General features: G+C 35.5%; 1 protein-coding gene and 1 long non-coding RNA gene across 2 annotated transcripts in view; both read left to right on the top strand.

Moving 5' to 3' along the window:
- The window catches only part of LOC139982753 (uncharacterized), a 162,779-nt gene that overhangs the window by 71,950 nt on the left and 68,347 nt on the right, over positions 1-22,482 (top strand). The window lies entirely within an intron of this gene.
- Positions 15,504-19,442, top strand: LOC139983531 (uncharacterized). Its single transcript, XR_011798727.1, has 3 exons — positions 15,504-17,082; positions 17,901-18,016; positions 19,270-19,442. It is a non-coding gene; the product is annotated as an uncharacterized lncRNA (long non-coding RNA).

Raw genomic sequence — 22,482 nt, 5'->3', positions numbered from 1 at the left:
TTATCTAACTTCTACTTGATGTAGTAATGAACAATGCACTATCGGTCTATCAAAGTGAGTTTAACTGGTCACGGGAATATAACTCATGAGCGTCATGATCTTTCACTATTGCCATGGACATTTGTGGCAAACATGTTTTTTTGTTGTAAATTAATTTAAAAGGAAAACATTAAAAGTGCAATGACACAATTTAATTTGGTCAAGCTGGTCAAAGATTTTGTATAATGAGCAACATCATTGATCTCAACGTCTAATTTCTTTCATAAAGCTTCCGATAAAATAAGCACTTACTATAAGTAATAAAATGGGGTAAAAAAGTTTGTTAATTTTTTTGGACACGAAAAAGCATAACACCAACAATTCTTACTCATTCCGTCATCTCGAAAAGTATGATCCAACCAATGAATACTATTGTCACTTATTTGTTGTAGTAAGATTAGAATAGTCAACATTTGATGTCATAACAAGATTTATTACTAGGTTAACACCATACGACTAAACACATAGTTCATACTTTATACTGATTGACATATCGTACCCTTCAAGTAAAGTCAAGCCATTTGCAATATTGTAATATTATTACAAAACTTTAAAAATCGTAGTTATAAAAAATGCAATAACCTACATTAGGAATATATCCCTGAACATTATTTAATGATTTCAGCTCTGTCTATTTATCATTATGAATCCTCAATGATGGTAAGCACTCACTTATCTTGCCATTCACCTGGAAGCCACGTAAGCCACCGTATTGTTTATCACCTTGAGAGTATTTCTAGAGCCAGATAATGAAAGCTGTAGCAATCACGGATATGTAACCTTCTTTCGACCTTGAGACTATTAACAATCATGACACCAATGGCTGAAACATTCCTTCCTTAGTTATGTTGGTGATGACGCCATCTATTTTGACACTCATTTGTCTTTCCAGTGACAGAGAGTACAATCAGAGAGAATCCAACTTGTGGTTGGCCACAGAAACCTGTGTATGCCATGTATCCATCTACCATGATCCAAGCTACTGTAGAAATTAAAGAAGAAACAATAATATAAAGTATGGGCTTAATTATTTTATGATATAAACAAAGACGGCGATAGCATTACAATAATCTATTTTTCTTTCTCTCTATGCGAGACAAGATTTGTAATGTAGCTGAAATCAGTGAAGAGAAACCTATGTTAACAAGACTTGTTAGATGATCAATTGAATATCGTATGTTAATCGTCTGCTTGTAAAATTATCACTTATTGGATCAAACAATGCACTAATAATTGTGGACTAACACGTGCATTTTACAAACTTGGTGTAATAAGTATAACTTGATTAAAGTTTTAGATTTGACTAAAATAGTGGGTACCAAAAACGAAGTAAATGTTGAAAAGAGTATGATAAATAATAAAATATATGTAACTCCTTTAAGAAGGAAATCATTTTGCATAAACGGTAAGTTCCATAGGTTTTCTATATTGCTTGAAAAAATCATTTGGATTATTTAAAAAACAAGTAAATTAACTCGGGAAAACTGACTGGTAAATTATAAACAATATAAAAGAGCGAAGACATTTATGGTTAGAACGAGATTCTATATCACTTTAATTCACAGAGTGTATGTTAAGTGATATTTGTTTACTCTGTTACTTTAAGTCATACATAGCATGTCCAAAAATATTAATCTAGTTGTAGAAATCACTTTAATCCACCCATTATATGTTTAACGACATTTCTTTACTACGTAACTTTAATCTACCCTCAGAAATTGTTTCAATATTAATTTACTAGATCCTGTTAAGCCACAAACTGGATGTTTGCAAATATGTATTTACTGTATTGCTTCCAGTAGCTTCTCGGTATATTGACAGCATACATACGATTTGTAGTCTATTATTAAAATATTATGTAATAGGAGTATATCACTTGATAATATTCATCGAATGACTCTTAATTTCTTTAGTTATCATACGATACTTTAGGTAGAGTAGAAAGTTTGATTCATTCCTAACAAGCCACATGAGATTATTGATTATGTTAATCCAGTCAATATACCTCTGTAATATTAAGTGTTACTCTTAATTCTATATATACTAAATTCCACTGAAGCCTGCTGACGATATTTGTTCATATGGTAAGTTTTATCCAGGTTTGTCCGAACATTTGTTCAATGACTAACATTGTGCATTAATGTTGTTTCCATCTCATTTACACAACAAGTCTCAAACTAGTTTTGGAAACTTGTTCGTATTATTATTACTTGGGGGGGGGAGCGGGTGGAAGGGGTGAGGAAGTAGGAAGGCCATTAGGGTAAGACATCAAGAGGATGTCAGTTACTGACAAAAATCACTGGCTTGATAAATAGGTCATAATAACACCACCAATTCATTTATTACGATAAGTTTTCAAAGTTATATGTTTAGAAAAATGAATGCGTTGCGATCTTATGTAATTTCAAACTAAGTTAAATTTTGTTCTCAAAAACTAGACGTTTTCTTATCCTTAAGGTTCTCAATTAAGCTTAATTATCCCAATAATTTCCATCATCAATAAAAATAAGTTTGTCGGATTTTCCGGAGAATATTTAATTTTCGTTAAGATGTTGATTACTAGCTATATAAAAGTAATGACAAACCACCAAGTTACTTTTTTTTCCGATCTGCTTTAAGAATTACTTTCTCGATATTGCTGTTATGTAGTGTTTTTATAAATAAACTCAAAACCATTTACAAAAAGAGTTTATTTTTGAGGAATTAAAATTGATCAGTTCAGTTATGTCAATATTTCGTGAAATAATGGAACTCCTCCCACTTGAAATGTATAACCTACTTTTTGTTACGTTAAAAAAAGTTATAACAGAAAGATATCTTTGAATTTTGTGACCAAGTATTTATGTATAGATTGTCGGTATATAATGGTGGAACAGCTATAAACGTTGGTTAATAACGTTCTCATCTTTTTTTTTTTTAACTGTTTAGATTAAGCTTAGTGTACCTCGGTATGATAGGATTACGGATGCTGTATAAAGACCTTAGAGATGCTGCTTAAGATGTGCATTTAAAATGTACGGAGCGCCGTTTGTTCCCAAACTATCCAGTCATGGTTATGTTCAGGGTAACATCGACATATCGAGAAAAAAAAAATTGACATATTCAATATGAAATCTACATTTCAAAACATAAATCTTTGCATTGAATATTGCTTTTGAAAATTCCATTTCGTTTTGGACATATCGATTCTGTTACTACGATCTCAATATGAACATAACGATGTCAAGTTGGATAGTTTTGAATCATACGGCGCACACAATACATGTCAAAACATCAGACATCGATGCTTCTAAACTGATATATGTAAGTATCCAAACACACAGACGTGTGGTTCCCATGACAATGTGCACTCAGCTCACATAGTTATCTCACGTAACTTAACTATCATTCTTTACGATAGGGCGCGGCTTGGCCAAGAGAGGCTGTTACCAAAAGCCACGCCAAAATTCCGTTCTGTCGATTTCACGAAAGATTAGTTGAAAGACTAAAATAACCGCGGCATTGGGTACGGTTTATTTTTATTAAGCTACAACATAGTACTATAATTGACACGTTATCGCGCATTATTTGACAAGGCCGAGAAAGCCTATGCAACTGTCAGACTCTAGAACCTAGTAATAAGTTACAATTAATGACCACCTCGATAATCTTTCACTTGATGTTATAGTGTTGACAGAGATTGCCCATATTAATATTGATCCCCTGGTTATATTTTGTTATTATGTTGGTTCACCTACTAAATGTGGTACATGTGGAGGTACCTATATATTTTATAAGAATATATATTCTTTACGCCACGTGAAACAACAATTAATTTCATGTTATATGCATTGCTGTTGTTCCCATTGCCATGTAGACAATATTTGGCTGGCGTATCGTTCAAGAATAAACCCATGTGTGGTATCGTTTGTTACTGTCACCCAAAAGGAAACGTTAAACGCTAAACACTGATTATATATCCTATTGCATGTTAGGGGAATATTTTAATATCTACTTACTACGTTGAAAATTGTCCTATTGATATGACTTCATTAACTTTATTATGAGTCATAATTTTATTCTAACCATTACTCTTCCGACCAGAATTAATGATCAAACTATAGTCCCATCGATAATATTTGCATAAAAATATCAATTGATTGAATTGGCAATATACTGTTATCTTGTAACTGTTCCGTAATCATATCCCGATATTGTGTGTTATTCAGGGAACGTAGGAACATCGCAAAGGTGATAGACAAATGATTATATTTCATAACCAGACAAATGTTAAAGACCAACTATGGAGACTTTTCGATGAACATAACATCCCACCATGTATGTAATCCTTAACTCACTCCAATTACATTGCTGTAATTAACTTTACCAATTTCGGACGTTAAATACGTGAAAAATGGGAGAAAAGTCAGCTTTTTATGAAACCTGTTTCAGACATTCCTGAAACATTCCGAAGACATCAGGTGACCATGTGACGTCAATGTTTGTATACCTCACTCACAACAATACTTTTAGTGTGTAAAGTTGTATACTTGAGCTGCCAAAAACATCAACGATATTACTCCCCCGAATATTATTCCCCCGAAATGCCACAATTCTGTGTTGTTGGAGGTTGCAGTTATACCTCATCCAACAAAAGCATCGGCTTTTTTAGATTTCCGAGTAAAAGAACCGACGTAAAACGCCGCAGACTGTAGATCAATTTTTGAGATCCACGCGGAAAGATGTTTCAGCACCCGGAGTATCTCATGCCCATGAGTCCACATGTATGACCCTGCCTCTGTGTAAGGTACAAATGGCTCATTCTGCGAACGTTATATTCTGTCGATAGCTGTGTCGGACCATGGCCGGACATTGCTAATGTGAAATTGACCGTAAACAAGCTCTGGACGTCCTTACATGTAACATTATATCACGCAATTTACAGTATAATATTTACCGTAAGAGATGACCGTGTATATACCGTGCCTATAGGGTAGCATTGTTAGTACATGTATGGCTCACAGCATGTGTAAATAGCCATGCATTATAATCCTATAGGATTTCATCGCATTTATCTATGTTAACAGTACGTACGTCAGTGTAGCATCTATAACACGCACTACATTATACGTCATGCATAGTACGATCCCTGACAGGGTGGTTTAGTAACTAAGATTGCAGCTAACGCCATGGCAGATATCGAAGACGGTGCTGTCTTGATTTTTTTTGAAAAAAAATACGGGGTCGAGTCTCTACATGAAACGTTTATCGGTAAGTGTTGCTTAACACAGTTGAAAAGTATGATCTTATGTAAGAACTGAGACACTCAGTGACAGTATAACGTTAGGCTCATAGGCCAACGTTAGGCTTATACTAGGCTGACGTCATTACTAACGTTACTAGTACAGCACTAGTGTAGGCCTTGGGCTAAGCTATTTCTGCCGTAGGCCTAGTATTACTGATATAATGTACTACTAACAGTAACATTATACTACTAAACCGCTTCTGAGTATAACACAGTGGTTTAGTCGATGTTAAATGTTATGAATCTTTTTCGTGTTTCTTCACCATATTGTGTTATTAGTGTAAACGATATGAGCCTAATTATTAATGAAAATGTGATATCATTCAAGTCCGAATACAAAAACTTCGACCTGCTGTCTACACTTGGCTATGCTAGGCTAGGCTTAGTAAGACCTGTTTAATTATCCACACACTTATAACAGTTAGGCTAAATATAGGTCAATGTGACACCACAAACTTTTTTATTTTGATTGGTATCATACATATTTAGCAGGATATTTTTGAGAATGTTTGCACGATAACTCAACAAGAGATTGATCATCTCCATAGTTACTGACGCATAGTGAGTAGATAAACCTAATTGTTTTTTGGGTCATATCATGAATATAAATAGAGGTCACAGGATCAAACATCAACATTTTCAAATTGCAATAACTTGACAACCATATGCCAGATTTTTTCCATCTTGGTATGGTGATATTGGCAGATAGCTTACACATGCTGATGTGTATTGCAATTGTTATATTTATAATTATTATTATTATTAATATTAAAATTCAAACTTATCAAATTGCAGTACTTGACAACCATAAGTCGGAATTTCTTCATATTTCATATATGGTGATATTTGTAGATAGTGTATGTATGCTGATGATTTATTCCTTTCTTATAAACCTCAGAGAATTGAACTGCACTTCTTTTGCTTAAAGACGATAACATAAGGGATATGATACCAAAGATTGGTGACAGACTAAAATTTCAGGCAGGTTGGAAGAAGGAGGTGAGTACTCGGTCCTGTATATCAGCAATGGATGGTACATGCTTTAAATGTCTTAAAAGAACTGAAGGTGGAATCAAATGCTTATATTTCCATTTGAAGCATAACCATGGAATTAACTAAAAAAACTCAAGCAAAGTTATTTGTGTTCAAGCTTGTTGCACTGCACTATTTTTTTTTCAATTGAAGGCTACAAATGGCATCTTAAGTTGGGTAATAAAGAACAAACTAATGACCAGGGGGACCAAAGCCAGAAAGGATCAGTCCCATTCCAATGGAAGTAAGAGCACATGATGAGGCAGAAGAAGATGATGAAGAATCAATGGAAAATGATATCAACATAGCTAAATCATCTGCTATATTCACAGCCTGACCTAAGTCCTCACTATTCCTTCATCATTAGTGGGAATAATTGTTGTTGGTGTACAGGACCTAATTGAAAATGTAGTTGATCATATTGAAATGCAAATTACTCGATTATTAACTAACCAGCAGCCCATGCTATTGAGAAAGGAAGAGGATAAGCAAGACTTTCACAATATTTTTGCCAATGCAAGGGAAACGAGAACAGAATACCAACAGAGGAAACTTTTAATGCAACTTGGGGCATATGATGAACCTGAACAAAAGCTTTTAGGCTACTGATTCAAGTCTAAAATAAATAACAAAACAGGAGCTCCAATTCGAGAACAAGAAAAAAAGACATTTCAGTACCTTCCTTTGGCAATTTCACTTAAAAAATGTCTGGAACAACCAGGAGTTATGAATGCGATATTTTCAGCTAAAGCAGATCCGAATGTCCTCGTTACATATCGACATGACATTCTGTTAAAAAAAAGTATCAACAGCACGGTGAAGTGCCGGTGAAGGCAAAAAAAGTTTACATTGGAGGAACTTTATGGTAGAATTTCATGTTTTAACTATGGCTTCACTGATCAGTCAAACAAGCCTAGTCCTTTGAAACAAACATCTCTTTCAAACCCTGGAAAGCAAGTGGACAAAGTGCTTCACAGATGATGTGCCTAGCTTTCAGTTTACCCATAATGATTGGATTTAGCATGGGAGTTGTATCTGCTGTTGATTGATATTTTTAAGATAATAATGAGTCCCAGTTTGAGCCTCTCTGCAACATATGTTCTGAAATCTTTGATCAGAGATCATCACCAACTATTTTGCCAATTGTTTCCAGATCAGAAGCTTACTCCAAAACAACATTTTCTTACACACTATCCAAGATCATTGCGATTCCTTGGACCTTTCAATCAGTACACCTCAATGCGTTTTGAGAACATTGCTAAACACTGGCAGTTAAATACCAAATGGCCCAGTGTTACACATTTCTTTAGGAACATCATCTTGAAAATCAAGACATATAGTTAAACCAGGAGCAAATATTCACCCTGTCAAGAGTAGGATAAATTTTAGACATGATGGCAGCTGAAAAAGTTGCTGCAAAACTTACCGTTGGTTTAAAAGAAGAGATAACTTTTGTTGGAGCATCCAAGATTCATGGTTATGAAGTTAGAGAAGAAACTGCAGTTGTTACCTTGTGGAATGACGATTGCCCGGTATTTGTGCAATGGGTCCTTCTAAAAAATGCCTGATATTTATATTGTTCTGAACTTATTCAAGACGATAGGCTTCCAGAGACATTACCAGACATATACCAGGGAAAACAAAACATACCTAATTGAAACTGTTCGTCCTAAACAGTTGTTTGACTACCGTCCTGTGACTTGCTTGAAGAATCGTAATGGGAATGACAGATCCGTTACATTTCGACTCGCATCACTTTTCTATAGACACAGCATCAGTTGTACCACTGCAGGTGAATTAGTTATTTAGTCATAACTTACCTAATTTTAAATTAATTTTCTCCCAGTTTCAGAGTAAAGTGGTCTTCCAATTTCCTCTAAATCAAGATGAGATACCAGATGTATCATCTCTCTCAGATGCAGATGATGTTTCTACTACTGGAGATTCATGTACTAGTGTTGATACCTTGATTATTGAATCAGATGCAGACACATCACTTGAAGGTTTTCTTATTCACCCTTTCATTCACCATATCCCTTTAAAAGACAGAAACGAATCCACTTTGTAAGTAAAGGATATTGTATTGCTTTTTATGAAAAGTAGTTATTATCATGTTATATAGTGGTTGAAGCTACTTTTTGTGTTGATGAAAGCAAGGTCTGGTGTATGTTTTGAATGCAAAAAAAGGTTTGTTGCGAATACCAGATATTATCCCTAAACTTTCCTTATAAATGAACTACTGTACAGTAGTTCTGGAAGTGATACCTCTCCCTGCGAGGACTCGAAGTGATCATTAAAAGAGCAGTGGACTGGAATACAACTAGCTTTTAGATATTCTTGTCCAGCAAACTTTAGGTTGGTTTAGTCAGAGCCTTAAGCCTGATGTATAAAAGACAACAAAATAAGCTGCAAGTAGCAGCTGCCAATTATCCTAGGGCAATAGAATTGTTTATCATTGTTGAAATTAAAGTGCTTATATGCATGTGTTTTTATCACTGGGCAAATGCTCGAATAGTACAGAGGGATATCAAAATTTCAAACCTTGCCTGCTCAAAAGGCAAATCTGACCTGCATATAAAAATCTAAATCTGGTATTTTCATATGTAATGTAATATACTGTACCATATCTGGCTATAATGCCATATGTGAATTGTGTCAGTCCCTGCCACTGCTACTAGCAAAAGACGGTCCATCCGAACCGAAATATATGGCTTTTTCAGAAGTCGTTCATGCCAAGTAGCCGCAAAGCTGATTGTAATTCCTTTCGAATTTTGTTTTCTACTATTGTGTCATTTAATCCTTCAATATTCATCACCACAGAATGTGTAAATTATAATTGAAAATGATTGCTCCTCTCTGACAGGATTATGAATATTCAGCATTAAAGAAAATAAAATTTGACAGTAATTACATGGTGCCATTCCTAATGTATAATGTTCTGGTGCTGTTCACACGGATGCTATAGTTGCACAGCTTATCTATTAATAGTCATGTTTTAATGGTGCCAAATTGCTTCTTTAGTAAATAACATGAACACTTAAACTGCTTAGATCGATACCATACTTATTTAATAGGTGCACTGTAGCCATTAGAAGAATTTTATATCGTATGTCCTGGTTGATTGCAGCTTCGTGTAACAATATACCAAACACTAAAGCGCCCCCCCCCCCTTGTTTTGCTAATTGGGTTTCATGCAGAAAAAAGTTTAGTATAGAAAATAAAAAAAAATAAAATGTATTGACTGGCAGAAGTAAATGCATATGGGTTGGTGATTTATGGTACCATACTGCAACTCCACCATTCATTCTATAGGTGTCAGTAGTATTAACATTCTATGCATCAAATACATTTTATTTGCTGGTTTACATACTGGCCCATTCCCACTCTTTTCATATTTTATGTTTATGATGCTGAAGCTATTCTAGGCCAGTCTTCCAGAGGAAGGAAAGTCATGGGAAGCATCTCTTGCAAGACATTATGTTCAAAACAGGATCGACACATTCTCGTGGAAATGTGTACTAGTTATGGTTGATCATTATGGAGATAAGGGAGTATAGCTAGTTTAAGGCATCTATTCATCTTGATATATTTGGGTATAGCAGACCCTTCTAATATAAACACTGATTAGTGGCTGTACCTTATTTTCAAGTTCACTGGAAACCAAGAGATATTTTTAATATAATTTATGATAACAATTATTTAATATGGTGATGTTTATGAAAGGATTGTTTCAATTGTCAATAGATAGGATACATTTGCTGTATTGTTGTCAACATTTTATCTATTTCCTTTTTAATTTACAGGCCAAGCTCCTTCATTAAGGCAGCGTTAGCAGCAGCAGTTGTTGATTTGTTTCCTTTTCTGAAGATCCATAATCTCCCTTGTGTAATGTAAGCATGTTTATGTTGTAATATCCCTCGGCTTAATTGTCATTAGCCATAGTATAGACAACTTTAGTTGTTGTGTTGAAGTGACTAGTTTTCTTTTCCTGCCCTATTGAAATGTCTCTTGAATGTTGAACACAAACACTGCTCACCATATCTCTACTTTTTGTCATCTGTAGTCAAGTAATATAATCTTCTGTGGGTTCTACCAAGTAATGTGTTCATCTCATAGAGGACTGTGATACTGAAATCTATTTTCAATACTACCATGATTACATAGGCATCATTTAACTGAATTATTTCTTTTAATATGTTAAAAATATCAAAGTGGATGTTCAATTTTCACATTGGAACTTCTAATACTGTAACATAAGCATTGGTTTCCAGTGGGCTTCATCTCTCAATCTAACCAAGGCATTAATTAAGTTTGTTCAACAGCTACCCTCCTTATTCCTTAGAACATCAGAATTCTGTAACTTATTGATGATATGTGCAATTTGAGTCCAATCCATTACGTTTAGGCTCATTACTTAAAACCAACTGTCATAGTGTCCCCTAGGACAATACTGCTTTATCAGTAAACAAACAATATTCTGTGAGGACAGTATGTAGTGCCATAGTGTCCTTAGTCATAGCGTCTATATTGTTACCGTGCCGTCGTGGCACATGTACAAGACATGTTTGCGGTTAGCTGGCTAAAAGCCTAGGTTCCAACCAGCTAGGAAGATTTAAGAGTTGGGGTACCTAAAAAAATGTTATTTCTGGATACAAATCTTGCTTTATTCTAGGATATAGCTAGGATTTTAAGAAAGGTTGCTGATGCTGAGTGTGGAAAAAAGATACAGATACAAGCGGTATCATCAAGGTTTACAGTTTGTACAAAGTTTTTTTTTTTTTTTTAAATATGGTGTCTTTGCCATTCAGTGCTATGGTTTAATGTGCATATGGTTGCTCTGCATTCTTGCAATTGTGTACAAAACTATAAACTTGTCTATCATCTTGTTACAGGGATACAAGATAAATTATTCCATAAATATATGCTTTTGTTCAGTTATGATGATACAAATGTTAAAACTTGAATTTGGCACTTCAAATTTTCCCACCATATTAAAAAAAATATGGAAAAAAAAACATTTTTGAGCTGTATTCTGAGATATTTTCAAAAACATGTGTCAATAAATGTTAAATACTTACTTTTCTTTCCCAGATGTTTTTTAAATGTTATTAAACTAGCCAAAGGTATCAAGCAGTTGGATTTACCATATCCAGCTCCAACAATACAATAGTGTTTGTAGAGATGCATGGAACCAGACTTTTACAAATTCAGTGAGAGTGTTTTTTAATGGATCCTAGCTGAGGATCTGAAGCTGGTCCGACAACGTGAAGGACTGGACTGGCTTGGACATGCCTGACCTGCTCGCCACTGCTGTTAACAGATCTGAATGGAGGACGATGTCAGCTTCAACAGTCATGTCTCCCCGACGACTTCACAGTTATAGGACTGAGTGAGTGAGTAAGAGCTGAGGATAAAAAAAAAGAATAATCTTACGCACATTTAAGTATTCTATTTGCCCTTGCTCTGTCAGATAAAACAAAAATTTTCAGTGCTTTTGCCTGAGCATGAGGATCACCTGTATGAGAAATGGGACTTGTACTACAATATGATTATAGAATATGGCAACCAGGTTGAAAATTGGCAAGGCCTTCTTGGATTGGAGTCCTTTAGCGAGATGTAATATACAGGTTTAATTTTCCTTTACATATTGATAGGCTTCGAATTTTAATAATAGCCTTTATTATTTCGATGCTTATTTTCTGTAATTGATATGAATTTTGCAAATGATGAAAATCAAATATGATTTGTTTAATCCACATCTAATACTGGTATTGGTCTTATTTTACATACTGTTAAAGTTCTATCTTGAAATTAAGGAAAGGAATATCAAAGAGAAAGTGAAGGAAAATAAAAATCTAGCAAGTAATAAATGAGGTAGGGTTTAAAATCATGATCTCGGAAAATCGGTTATATCCAAAGTGGTATGACAGTAAGCTCTCTAGTATTAGATAAATCCGTTCATCCGTTGAGGATTATGACTTCATTTTTATTATCTGTTTTATTATTTATTTTGTTTCATCACACGGTATAACAAGGTGAACAAAACAATATAACTGCAAATAGGTAAAAAATGTGAAAGGAAGTAAACTAAGAAACCTTTTGGGCTTAATCGAATAGAGTACTTCCGTTTACTGATTATGCTTGGTAAGATATTTTAGGAAATATATCTTCGTGTGAATGGTATCGGGTATAGATATAGTTGGCCCTTAGTCAGGAGTAATATGGGCACCAGCAATTTAAGGATTGGCACAATACCTATGTCATGTAGGTTGTAAATTGTCGTACACATGATTGTCGTAATGAGCTGTTTGGGGGGGGGGGGATGTCATTAATCTGCATGGGCAGAAGGGGGGGGGTTGGCTGTCAGATATGTCCGTTATTGTTACAGGCCTGGGAAGAGAAAACAAGAGAGAGCCTGCACGATATATATAAGTGTTAAATACTTTCATCTTCTAAATCTACTTTCAATAAACGTGGTATGATTTTCGCAGATTTTTTTATACCCGTGTACTATTCTTTCCATTTTATTTTTGACAGCTTGTCCACCTTTAAATTGAATTTCAATTTGACTGCTCGAGCGGAGTTGGTATTCAATGTGACGTAGTAACAGGAGTTTACCCATAGCGGCATTATGGTGTCATGTACGCCATGTTTCATATCGAAACTACCGACTTGTACGCAAGATATATTTCCAGAAAGCCAACGCAATGTATAAGAAAAGTAAAAATGTGGTAGGCAAAGATATGCAAGACATTGTAAGAGACATTTTCAATCCATTACATCACTTTTCTTATGATTGTTATTAACTAGAATTAATATTGCTTATGAAATAGCCTAGCGGAGAGAATATGTTTGATTATGATTCAAGGATATTAGCTCATCAAGTGTTTCTTCATTCCACCACCGTCACTTCAGCACTTACTTCCATCCCCCACCCCCTCCCCACTCCCGGCTCTCTAGTTTCCGCCCTACCGTCTTGGCCTAAAATCCGTAATAAGTTAGGTGTGAGTACGGCAGCTACTCCCAACACAGTAAGTAGACATTATGCTCAAGATTAAAGTAATTCTGTCTGTTCTGTCCGTGTGTCCACCCGTCTTTCTGTGTGCCTATTTATCCATCGATATAGATATATGACTTTTTCAGGGAGCTGTCTTGTTCTGGTGTAACGTTAGTGTGTTGACGTGATTTCATTACCGCAATCTCTTCTAATACTTAAGAATTAGAATACAGAGACGATTAACTATCTTCGTAGATTGAAAGTGTCCAATATTTATCTCATTTTAAATTTTCTATGACAACTCCGTTATGATTAAGGATTCATCTTACTTTGTACACATGTGTTTGACTTAAACGTTAGTTGATACTGTGAAGGTAATGGTAAGTAATTAAGAGAGAGAGCTAGAGAGTTTGAAGCTGATTTTGTTTTACACTCTGTCAGATTGTTATAAATAGATATAAATTTGCAACTGATTTTCTCGTTGATTTGTTTGCGGAATGTTAGCATTAAGCTTGCTCAATATAGAAACAGTGTTCACAGTAGAATGACGTTTCAATAATGCACTAAACCATCTGGAAATGACTTTCAGAGTATTACATCTCAATTATCCTTGATATGCTATCGAAACGTATTTTGTTTTAAGTTTGCGATAACAGAGGTGATGCTGACAGACTAAAAGCGGACTAAATCTTATGTTTGACAAGTTTAATTTCATGGAGATCGCTGACATTAAAGAAGTAAATAATATCACCAAACCCGGTATGAGTGATATCTGTCATTCTGGTTCATGTTTGTTACTTCGGTGAATGCCAGAGAATGAGTTCTTAACAATATGACTGATTTTTCTCAAGAAACTCAGGAATACCGAGCGTTTCGTCACTTGAATTATTTTGTCTGAATAGTTATTGCCATTTATTATACATATTCAGTCACGATCCCCTCTCAACATGCATTCCACGGTAATTACCATTTCACTTTTATAGTAAATCAACTGTAGTATTTGGAGAAACTAAAACTGATGTCTTATATTAAACCACTATATCGGTTCCATTTTCGGTTACATGTGTAGAATAAAATTCATAATTCATTTTATTCGTCGATAAATTTACACTGAGACCGGGAATTTGTTGAGGGGGTTAGCTGAATGGTCGGGCGCATGTAGCGGATTCCTGGCGTTCTTCTTAGAAAAAAAAGACGCCCAAGTATGCATGTTATGACACATTCGTCGAATATAAATAAGGGTTATACATAAATAAGTCTAACCGCGCAGTTGTTCTAATAAGTAATTATAGCTACTTTTAAGTTAGTGTAAATTTGAGACGTGGTTGGAGTATACACTAGTCACAGCCCCCTCCCTGACCCACGCCTGTACCCCAAACACCCTTCTAGAGAGCAGCAAACCACAACCAGGATTTGCCTCCATCAAACAGTTATCTGTATACTTAGCTAGTCATGTAGTGTTTCGTAGTTCAGATCAAATAATGAAGATAAAGCTCGCTCGGCTAAGGAAATTCTCCATTAAACCAGTTTCACTTTGTCAACATCATTGTTCGGGTGTATCAAACAACTATGAAACTACGTCACAATACGTTCACATTGTGGCAATATTCTTCAAAATACTAGGACGTTATTTGCAAGATGCAATTGAATACGTACTGTGTAAAATGTGTGAATATATCTTTTGCTCTTGTACACTCTTAAAACGTTGGGCAAAAATTTGTTGGGTAGAGATGTTTTAAGCAAATGTTGGTTAATTCTTTAACCATGATGGGTAAAATGGTGTTGGAAACAATTATCCAATGTTTATCCTGTAAATATACGAGTCCATTTGCCCAACGTCTGGGCAATGTTCCCGCCAAAATATTGTCGTACAATTCGAACTGCAATGTGATCAATGCGAACGTACATTCGTATACTAACTACGCTGGAGTACCAGTGAGGGCATGTTGCGCGTTGCGACGTGATAACAGCACACTTCTACTAGATACGGTACATACGATCGAATTGCAGTAGAATATTCTTGGGTACATTCATGAGTATATTTTAAATTATGTCTTCCTCGTCCCCGGTTGATGATGGTGATGTGCTGACACTTTAACGAAGTTGGGGGGTAGAAGACTTGAAGGAATCATTTGAAGTTATAGTATTCATACCCCCAAACGGATTGGCTAGTATTACTTGGCATAGCCTAACGTTAAGCTGTGTCCGTCTACAGACTTGGCAATTTCCAAACGTTAGGTCAACAGTACATATTGTGTTCGTAGCCCAGACTAGCCCTTGCGTAGGCTAGGCCTAACTCTGCTGCACAAGATAGAGCGCGTTTTGCGTATACGTTAGGCTATTGAGGTATAATGTTATGCTTGTGTTTGGCGTGGGATAAGTAATGTTGATGACACTTGACCAGTCCTAGGCTCACATTTTTCTGTTTTCTGAACAAAGTTAAGAAAACTATTAAGATGTCACTAAGGATAGGCCTTACTTTGTCAACTTCATACTAGCTTGCAGAAAATTGTTTTGGAAAACTTCCTAGTTTGAGTGTCATATATTACTTACTATTACAAATATAGTTGTGTCATATATTACAAATATAGCTTAAATAAATGCTAGTATTGCCTGGGCCATATTGATCACATTTTTACAAATAAAATAGTTTCTTTTCCTAACTGTTCAGAAAAAGTGAGGGTGCAGGCAATTAACCTACAGAGAGTGTGATCAGAAGGGGAATTTCTGTGGTAAAAATTTGGGTAAATTGGTTGTTCAAATTTGAAAATTATAAAAAAAGGGAAGGAAATTGACCCAGTGGGCAAAGGATGCAGGCAGGACAAGAAACTACTAATTTATACCTTGCCTTAGTATTACAAATGTTGATTTTTATTGTGGCTCAGCCTCACAATATTCATAAATATATGGTTTAACTTTAAGTGTACAGTAGATCCTACGTCTGCAAAATTTCCACAAAGCTGGTACAGTAGGCGTATCTGTAGGCCCGAGACTATGTGAACAGAAAGACAAGATTTTGACATGTAAAAATATGTCTCTTCCTTCTATCATTTCCTTTTTCAGGTATAAATGAATTGAATGATGAAACTTGAAGGGGCTAAGGCTAGGTGTATGCATTTATCCAAAATATTAAAACCATAATTAATGAACTTTCGATGACCTTTTGGTTTGGTTAACCAAGTTGTGTGGCATAATAAAAAAATTGTTTGGTAATTTTGCATTGATTTATATTATATATATCATCACTTTGCTGGCTCACAGCCAAATATCTGACCCGTGGTAATCATGTATCATTGTCAAGAAATGAAAAAAACATTTCCATTTAGTAGGGTGTCATGGAGAGTAATGTAGTTCTTTGAATAAACCATTTTTGGCCCAAACTGTGTCATTTGGGTAACAAAAACGGTTGTAACTTTCTTCACGATAACCACATACAACCATGTAGATTTTAAGACTCTATCTGCTTACAGTAAAAACATAAGAAATCACTACTTGACGAAGGTGCAACAATTTTCTTTAAGGAATTCTCCCCTCCATATTTTTGGCACTGTTTTGATTTTAAAACTTTATGCTATTTTCTTTGAATGCTAGTTTTTTGTTGTTGTTATTTCAGAGAATGAGATAGACAATGCTGCGTTGTCCTTGTTGGATGAATCATGAAGGTACTATAAAGGAGCTCATACCAAAGATTGGCACCAGGATGAAATTTTTGAATGGTTGGTGACAGAAGGTACTTTAAAGAAACTAAATGGGATATACATTTTCAAGTGTCTCAGGGTTGTAGATGGCAACATTAGGACTTATTTCTTTCACTTGAAACATGCCCATGGCATTAATGCTCAACATAGGTCAAATGTTATTTGTAGTCAGGGAAACTGTAAATTAAAATTTGGAACATGCTATGGTTACAAAAGGCATCTGCTCACAAAACATAGTTTGCCATCTGAACTAAATGAAAACAATGTTCATGGAAGAAACTGAGAATGACGATGATGCATATTCATGCGGTGACATTTAAGATAGAGATCTTGAAAATGACCAAAGTACAGTAATGACCCTGCTGCAATTTTCATTGAGAGATTGAAAGCCTCAAATCTACCATCATCACTTGTACAGACCATTATTTGTCACACACAAGTATTGATAGGCAATTTTGTTGATGATGTGAAGAAACATATATCAGACATTTTATAGTGATGAATGTTCTTACCTAAAAAAAAAGAGTAAATAACCAATTTAATGTACCAAGGTCCCCAAGGAATTACAAAATGTCTAGGTTTTATATTTATATTTAAATTCCCATTACAGGTACCATGCTCCAATTTATGTCCATGCAATGCTCTTTTGAGAAATGTTACATGATCTTACGTAATACACACTAACTGGAACAGTGAAAAGGAAATAAGTAACAGGGAAACCTATGTTAGCACTCCAAAACTGGATGAAAAGCTGTGGATGGCACTATTGAACCTTTGTTGAGAAAAATTACCCATAAAACTTAAGTACCTACCTACAATCACTGGTAGTGTGATACTCTCTAATTCACAGATCAAAAGAAGAACCTTGCAGTCTTCATGCTATCAATAGTACTACGAGGTGTGAAGGGTAAAGGGGGCCATAGCTTGGCACAGCAATCCGTGAAAAGCTTCATCAATGTTCAGCCGGTAAGAAGTTTATTCAAAAAGGTAAAATTTGTTGGAATCATGCATGAATCAATGAATTTTGTGATCTCAATATGGAATTGCTTCATGATCTGATTCCCATTACAAATAAGGTATATTTAATTTGACAGAGATCATGTAGTCAACTAGTAATAAACTTTATGTTATTTGTGTTTCCCTTTCATGACTAACTTTTAAGAAACTTCTCCACATTAGAGGGTCTAAAAACTGTACAAATCATCCATTTTTGAGAGGTGAATAAACAGACACATCAATTAAATCATAGTTCCTCAAACCTGGGGTCATTGAGAATTATTTTCCTGGGTGTGGGGGTAGGGTCTGTGAGGGCAGATTGGTTAGCAGGGTTGCCAGCCATCCTGGAAAATGGGAGCAGAACCTTGAAAATTAGTTTCCCTTTTTCCAGTCAGGGAAAGTTAGGGAATTTGAGAAAATGCCTAAAAAATCAGGGAAAAGCTAGGGAATTTGATTGGCCCAAGAGAGCAGTCAGTCTTACATATTGGCTCATGTCCAAAATGTGCAAAGACATATCACACTAGAAATAGATTGAACTAATCATCAGGGAATTTTGAAAATTCATCAGGGAACTTTGTTGTCATGAAATGCTGGGAAACCTCCCCCCTCCTCCACCCCCACCAAAATATTTATCATATCCCACGCTCACCTATATAAGCTACATAATGGAAAAAAAAAACGAGTGGTCAGAGCCATCTAGGAGGCGGGGGCTCGATGTCTAATCCCAGCCGTGTCATACCAAAACTGTTAGGTATGTTGATGTCTCGCTTGACCTTCACTGCAGAGTCTAAGTATTTGGTTGAGGAAAAACTAGTAAGATTACTGTAATGTATGAATGTTCAAAGTTGCTACATGAAATACTAAAAGGGCATCATGACCAAAAGATTATTCTGAATCTGTGTAAAGTTGCAAGGTCACCTATGTTATGAATGTGAATTTATGGCTATTATGAGAGAAAATATCTCGTGCTTCATGTGACGAAAATTCCAAGTTCACATAATTTGTCTATTCTGGAATCTGGTCAGAGATGCTGTTAGCTGTGTGTGCTCAGCAGTTACATTCTTTCTTGTTCTGTCTAACTAAAGTTAGTAATACTCAGTACAAAGGTGTCACGGTCATATTCTGCATTGCATTTTTTTTTATTTGAAATGTCCCTCTCACAGTTAGGAATAAATTACAGTAAGAGTCAGGAATAACTTGTACCTTTTCTTTTATAACTGTAGGAGGATGTTGACATAGAAGAATACGCAAGGACTATCGATGTGGACATGACGCCACAGCCCTTTGTAGTGTGCAGAGGCACCCACCTAACACCATCCCAGGCCTATGTTCTTCTCGAGAGCCATGCTCTGCCACAACCATCCCTACTGTAAGCAATAGGTGTTTGCTTTAAAGGGTGTAAAGACTCGCGCAAAAAGAAATGTCTAATGCCGGTAATCTGACCTAGTTTTGACTGGGGTGTTACAGAAGTGTTAGGCACCACCATCGATCCCAGAAAATACACACACAGCTTGCTACCGTCAGTAATTAGACACTAGTATACAGTCAGTACATACAGCTGCAGTGAATACCCACAGCACAGTGTATAAACGTTACAGCGATGGACATCTCAGGTCCAGCTAAAGATAAAAACGTATCACATTTTATTACTGTACTGTCTGCATTTTGTAGCTACACGAACAACACGTCACTTGCAAGCAACAAAAAGTTAACTTTTGAGATGGCCGCACGTGGATTGGGGCGAGTCTTCAATGCCTAAGGGGGTGTATATTTTCGATAGTGAATTCCAGTGACATTGCAAGCTGACATAGAAGTTTCTTCAAACCTTCTTATACAAACTCTTGGACCCAAACATTTCAAGCAGCATCAGAGATCCTATGGCATTTATTTCTTCCAAGCAATGACTTTTCAGTGTACTGAATAGTTTAATCTATTTGTTACAGTTTTTCTTTAAACAAAAAGTTATGACTTCTTGGATCCGGACCTTGCTGCTTTTACTCATTTTATTGGTTCAATAATTAAGTTGGTTTTTGTAACTAAAAATTCTTTAACTTTTTTGCATGTTATCATTTTTCATAAACATGCACTGACTTTATGTGTCTTCATGGGAAAAAATATTTGTATACGTTTGCTTATCAAATTCATCTTATCATTTTTAGCTCATACCAGGATGCTGGTGTGAGCTATTGTTACAGTGCGGCGTCTATCACTCTATCATTCTATCACTCTATCCGTCAACAATTGGTAAAACCGCTCCCACTCGCACAGTGTTTGATGGAATTTCATGAAACTTGGACACAAGGACCATTGGGTATAGGGCCATCAGAGATAGTCCAAAATTTGGGGTCAAAAGTCACCTGTGGGCCGTAATGGGCCATTTTGTGGAAATACGCGAAATGCTTCTTCTCCTACAGATTCCATGGTACAATGTTGAGGGTTTGTCACGATAGTACTATGGAAGTTTTACCTTCAGGGTGTTCATGAATTTGAGATCAAAGATCAACTAGGGGTCTTTTGTGGCGCGGGCCGCGGCCCTATATATTCAAATTGCTCCTGTTCGTACAGTGTATGGCCAGTTATAATGAAACTTGGTCACAACGTTCCTCGGGATGAGAGTTACGAGGGGTGTTCGGAAAATTGAGGTCAAATGTCATTTAGGGGGTCATCGGGGGTCATTCTTTGTAATATTTTCAAATATCTCAATCTCCTCAAGATTTTGATGGATCATATTCAAAGTTGAACTGATGATTGTTGGATTGTGTATGAATAAGGTGAAGCCTAATAATTTTTGGTCAAAGGTTAATTAATTACAATTAATCCCCATTGTTTAAAAAAATCTGAGCCTTCATCTTTTGCCAAAGCTCCTTTAATTTGTCTCCCAGTCTCTGCAGTGTTTGTTTACATTTGTGGTTAAGCTGTGCAGAGGCTGTTAGTGGAATTAAAGCAGGACTGGGAGTTGTTATTAACTGTTGAACTGTAAGCATGAGAGCCCTATAGCCAATCAGCACTTGCCGATTCTTAGAAGTCTTTGAGCCTGAGGTATGTAGGCAGCTTGTGAAGTTATGTCTTGTTGGGAGTGCTTGTGAAGTTATGTCTGCTCAGGTAGAGGAGAGAAAGTTTAAAAGGGTAGGTCAGTGGTATTGTTTGAGAGAGTGGGTAAAATAGGATTTAAAGGGGAAAAACAGTTCAAACAGTTTTGTGATTGTCATACTTTTTCATGATGTATGCAATGTTTAACATTAAAATAAGTTTTAAAGAGAACTGGTTAGGGATTCATATTTGATATGTGTGAAAATTCCTAGGTGCCTGTGAAATATACAATCTTTGATATGTTTACTATGTGCATTGGCTTGAAGAACTAGGTAAACCTGCACCATCATTAACCTTTCCTTTTATGTCTGTAAATTTCATGTCATTATACTTACAAATTGTGCTCAAATTACAAACAATTGAGACATTAGAGACATATGAGAGGTTTGTATGTGTGATACTATGTGTGTTCCATTCAAGTCAGTTTGCATTGTATAGGTAATATGTTTAAAAAAGAAGAATATGTTATAGCTGCACAAGACTGCTTATGTTGGAATTAACCATTGATATATCATAAATAGTCCTCCTTTTCTAACATTGAGCCATATTTGTTTCCACTAATAGTTATATCTATATAATTATTATGATATAATTATGAGGACTTGCCATTTACTGTTGAACTTCTTGCTTCTGTGCTCAAATTTCTTAGCACTTAATAGACTGTCTAATGAAAACAATCACCTTTAACTGCAAAACGGCTTAGCTGTAAACAACACTTGTTACAAATTGGTCAGTGGGCAAGAACCAAACAATGTTGTGTATGTTAAGGTTAATTTTATCCATGAAGAGAATAGATTGTAGTTTAATGATTAACTTGTATGTCAATATTCATGTTCCAAGTCCTAAAGCAAATTTGCAAAGCATACATTGATACATTTTCATGATGAACATATTGACACAATATGATATAAAGTAAGTTAATAGATTACTGCAACCAACAATACCATGTTGCTAAATTCTGTGAAACCATTTCATGTGTTGTTAGTTCTAGTGAAGCTTTTTGAAGCTGTTTACATCAATAAAATGAGAATTTAATACTATTTTATGTGTTAATATTTTTAAACCCTAGTGTACATTTCATTCATCGACCAATATTGGGTAACAAATTGCCCAACTAACTGTATCAATCAACCAACATTGGATAAAATCACTCAAATATAATTAGATTCATTAACCAATATTGGGTATCAAATTGCCCAACTAATTGTAACAATCAACCAACATGGAGTAAAAACACTCCAATACAATTTTATTCATTAACCAATCTTGGGCAACAAATTGCCCAACTTACTTTATGGATTAACCAATAATGGGTAAAATAATTTACCCAACTACATGGTAAATGC

The sequence above is a fragment of the Apostichopus japonicus genome, chromosome 16 (genome assembly GCF_037975245.1).
Source record: "Apostichopus japonicus isolate 1M-3 chromosome 16, ASM3797524v1, whole genome shotgun sequence".
Taxonomy (NCBI): domain Eukaryota; kingdom Metazoa; phylum Echinodermata; class Holothuroidea; order Aspidochirotida; family Stichopodidae; genus Apostichopus; species Apostichopus japonicus.
The sequence above is the reverse complement of the archived record's forward strand: the minus strand, read 5'-3'. Positions and strand labels throughout refer to the sequence as shown.